Raw genomic sequence first — 5,203 nt, 5'->3', positions numbered from 1 at the left:
ATCCCCTTTTTAAGATCATGACTTGCCATGGCATATGTGAAGTGCCATGGTGCCAATGAAAGTGTCATTTAGCATGCTGATATATTATACTTAGCAAATAATGAGCAGTGAGGATATCCAGAGGTCACTTTTGTCGCCATCTTGGTTTTGGTGGGTTTTAGCTGGCTTGTTTACCACAGCCTGTTTTATCAGCAAGGTCTTTATGACATGTACCTTGTGCAGGCCTCCTATCACATTCTGAGAATGACTAACCTCCTGGGAATTCGGTCCAGTAGGTGTCAGCCTTATTTCACCCAGCCCCATCAAGATGGAGTTGGCTCTGGTTCAGCATCTTTTCATATACCTATTTGCCATCTGTATACCTTCTTGTGAGGTATGAGTTTAGATTTTTGCCCATTGTTTAATTGGGTTATTTTCTTATTGCTGAGCTTTAAGATTTTTTTTTAATTCACCATCTAATCTTTTAAAAACGTATATGGGTACCCATCAACCATTTTTTTGTACCCATCAACTATCCCCATATTCCCACAAGTCTCCCCGCCCACCCTTCCCAGCCTCTGGTAACCACCCTTCTACTCTATCCATGAATTCAATTGTTTTGATTCTTAGATCCCACAAATAAGTAAGAATATGCAATCTTTGTCTTTCTGTGCCTGGCTTATTTCACTTTACATAATGATCTCTAGTTCCATCATCTGTTGCAAATAACAGGATCTCATTCTTTTTTATGGCTGACTAGTACTTCCTGTGTGTATGTACCACAGTTTCTTTATCCATTCATCTGTTGATGGACACTTAGGTTCCAAATCTTAGCTACTGTAAACAGTGTTACAACAAACATGCAAGTGCAGATATCTCTTTGATATACTGATTGCCTTTCTTTTGGGTATATACCTAGCAGTGAGATTTCTGGATCACATAGTAGCTCTAACTTTTTTAGGAACCTCTAAACTATTGTTCATAGTGGTTTTACTAATTTATATTCCCACCAACAGTTTACAAAGAATTCCCTTTACTCCATAGCCTCACCAGCATCTGCTATAGCCTGTTTTTGGATAAAAGCCATTTTAACTGGGGTGAGATGATATCTCATTGTACTTTTGATTTACATTTCTGTGATGATCTGAGAACCTTTTCATGTCTATCTGCTATTTGTATGTCTTCTTTTGAGAAACGTCTACCCAAATCTTTTACCCATTTTAAAATCAGATGATTAGATTTTATTTCCTGTAGTTGTTTGAGTGCCTTATAGATTAGGGTTATTAATCCCTTGTCAGATGGGTAGTTTGCAAATATTTTCTCTCATTCTGTGGGCTGTCTTTTCACTTTGTTGATTGTATCTTTTCTGTGCAGAAGCTTTTTAACTTGATGTTATCCTATTTTCCAATTTTTACTTCAATTGCCTGTGCTTTTGAGGATTGCTCAGAAATTTTTGGCCAGACCAGTGTTTTCTTGTAGTAGTTTCATAGTTAAGGTCTTAAATTTAGGCCTTTAATCCATTTTTATTTGATTTTTTATCAAACAAGAGATAAGGGCCTAATTTCATTTCTTTTTCATATGGACATCCAGTTTTCCCAGCACTATTTATTGAAGAGACTGTCTTCTCCCCAGTGTATGTTCTTGGCACCTTTGTTACAAATGAGTTCACTGTAGGTGTGTGGATTTGTTTCTGGATGCTCTATTCTGTTCTGTTGATCTATATGTCTATTTTTATGTGAATACCATGTTGTTTTGGTGATGAAAGCTCTGCAGGATAATTTGAAGTCAGGTAATATGATTCCTCCAGGTCTTATTTTTGCTTAGGATAGTTTTGGCTATTCTGGGTCTTTTGTGATTCCATATACAGGATTGTTTATTCTATTTCTGTATAGAATTTCATTGGTGTTTTGATAGGGATTGCTTTAAGTAGTATAGACATTTTAACAATATTGATTCTTCCAACACATGAACATGGAATATTTTTCCATATTTTCTGTTGTCTTCAATTTCCTTCATCAGTGTTTCATAGTTTTTGTTATAGAGATATTTTGCTTTCTTGGTTAATTCCTAGGTAATTTTATGTGTAGCTACTGTAAGTGAAATTACTTTTTTTTTTTTTGAGACAAGAGTCTCGCTGGTGTGATCTTGCTCACTGCAACCTCTGCCTCCTGGTTTAAGCAATTCCATTCTCCTGCCTGAGCCTCCCAAGTAGCTGGGACTAAAGGCACATACCACCACGCCCGGCTAATTTTTGTATTTTTAGTAGAGACAGGGTTTCACCATGTTGGCTAGGTTGGTCTTGATCTCTTAACCTTGTGATCTGCCTACCTTGGCCTCCCAAAGTGCTGGGATTACAGGCATGAGCCACTGTGCCCAGCTGGGATTACTTTTTAATTTCTTTAACACTGTTCACTGTTAGCATATAGAAATGTTACTGATTTTTGTATGTTGATTTTGTATACTGCAACTTTACTGAAATTGTTGATCAGTTCCAATCATTTTGTGGAGTCTTCAGGTTTTCCCCAATATAAGATCACATTATTTACAAACAAGGATAATTTGACTTTTTCCTTTCCACTTTGGATGCCTTTATACCTTTCTCTTGTCTGATTGCTTTAGCTAGGACTTCCAGCACTATGTTGAATAACAGTGGTGAAAACGGGCATCCTTGTCCAGTTCCAGATCTTAGAGGAAAAGTTTTTTTCCTATTCAGTATGCTACTAGTTGAGTCTGTCATACATGGTTTTTATTATGTTGAGGTATGCTTCTTCTATCCCCCATTTTTTTAGAGTTTTTATCATGAAGAGATGTTGAATTTTATCAAATAATTTTTCAGCATCAATTGGAATTATAATGGTTTTTAGCCTTCATTCTGTTGATGTGATATATCACATTGATTTGCAACCATCCTTGCATCCCAGGGATAAATCCCCTTTGGTCAGAGTCTCGTCCTCTTGCCCAGGCTGGAGGGCAGTGGTGAGATCTTGGATCACTGCAACCTCTGCCTCTAGGGTTCAAGCGATTCTCCTGCCCCAGCCTCCTCAGTAGCTAAGACTATAGGCATGGGCCACCTCACCCAGCTAATTTTTGTGTTTTGAGAAGAGACAGGGTTTCACCATGTTGGCCAGGCTGGTCTTGAACTCCTGACCTTAAGTGATCCACCCACCTCAGCATCTCAAATTGCTGAGATTACAGGCATGAGCCACCATGCCTGGCCAGAGGTTTTTAATTTTAATGAATTCTAACTTACCAGTTTTTTCTTTCATAGACTGTGCTTTTGGTGTTGCATCTGAAACCTCATTCCCAAACACAAGGTCAACTATATTTTCTCCTGTTATCTTCCAGAAGTTTTACAGTTTTGCATTTCACATTTAGGTCTGCAGCCCACTTTCAGGATAAATTTTGTGGAAGGTATAAGGCCTGTATGTAGATTCTTTTTTAAAAAACATGCCTTTCAGGTTGTTCTAGCACCATTTGTTAGAAAGACTATTACTGCTCCATTGACTGCCTTTGCTCCTTTGTCAAAGGTCAGTTTATATTTATGGGTGGGCTCTCTATTCTGTTACACTGATCTATGTGTCTATTCTTTCTCAAATACCACACTGTCTTGATTACTGTAGCTTGATGTCAGGTAATGTCAGTCCAATTTCCTTGGTATTGTGTTGGTTATTCTGGGTTTTTTGCCTTTACATATAAGTTTTAGAATCAATTTGTCCATATGGGCAAAATTACTTGGTGGAATTTTTATTGGAATTGCACCGAATTTGTAGATCAGCTTGGGAAGAACTGACATGCAAATCTGAGTCTTCCAATCTATGAACCCAGAATAGCTTTCTACTATTTAATCTTTTTTCATTTTTTTCCATCGAAGTTTTATTATAGCTCTCTGGTATCCTGTACAGGATATGTACAGGTATAGATCCTGTACCTATTTTAGATCCATATATATATATGGATATAAAATATATATATGGATATGGATCTAAAATATATATATATGGATCTAAAATAGGTACAGGATCATATGCAGAAAACTTTAATAAAACTCTGATGTTTTATTACTATTTATAAACATTATTTATATATAGTATTACTATTTAAAACATTTTATTTATTTATTTATTTAGAGTCTTGCTCTATAGCCCAGGCTAGAGGGCAGTGGAGCAATCTTAGCTCACTGCAACCTCCAACTCCTGTGTCCAAGCAATTCTCATGTCCCAGCCTCCCAAGAAGGTGGGATTACAGGCATGCACCACCACACCCAGCTAATTTTTTTCTTTTTGGTAGAGACGAGGTTTCACCATGTTGGCCAGGCTGGTCTTGAATTCCTGTCCTCGAGCAATCCCCCACCTTGGCCTCCGAAAGTGCTGGGATTATAGGCCTGAGCCACCGGGCCCCCTCAGATCCATATCTAAGTACAGGTTGAGCACCCCTAATCTGAAAATCAGAAATACTCCAAAACCCAAAACTTCAAGCCTCAACATGACATTCAAAGGAAATGCTCATTGGCGCATTTCAGATTTAGGATTTTTGGATTAGAATGCTCAACTGCTAAGTTTATAATTCAAACATTTCAAAATCTAAAAAAATCTGAAATCCAGAACATATCTGGTCTCAAGCATTTCAGATACATCATACTTAACCTGTATTACTTTGGGGAGACAGTACTATTGTAAATGGCACTGTGTTTTTTATTTTAAATTTCAATTGTTCATAGCTGCTATACAGAAAAACAATTGACTTTTGTATTCAACCTTATCTTAAAATTCTACCGTTTTATTGCTTCTTTCCCAATATGTATACTTTTTTTTCTAGACGGAGTCTCACTCCGTCACCAGGCTGGAGTGCAGTGGCACGATCTCGACTCACTGCAACCTTCGCCTCCTAGAGGTTCAAGCAATTCTCCTGCCTCAGCCTCCCGAGTAGCTGGGACTAAAGGCGCGCACCATGACGCCCAGCTAATTTTTGTATTTTTTGTAGACACGGGGTTTCACCATATTGGCCAAGATGATCTTCATCTCTTGACCTCGTGATCTGCCCGCCTCCACCTCCCAAAGCCTTGGGATAACAGGTGTAAACCACTGCACCTAGCCAAGGATGTGTACTTCTTAAATGTTGCTTTAAATCAATCTATCATGAAAACTGTAAGCAACATAAAACGTAAACAAATGAGATGAGCAGGAAATGAAGTAATTTAGGCAACTGTTCACAAGAACTGCCTACC

This window comes from Callithrix jacchus, chromosome 6 (assembly GCF_049354715.1).
Source record: "Callithrix jacchus isolate 240 chromosome 6, calJac240_pri, whole genome shotgun sequence".
NCBI lineage: Eukaryota > Metazoa > Chordata > Mammalia > Primates > Cebidae > Callithrix > Callithrix jacchus.
The sequence above is the reverse complement of the archived record's forward strand: the minus strand, read 5'-3'. Positions refer to the sequence as shown.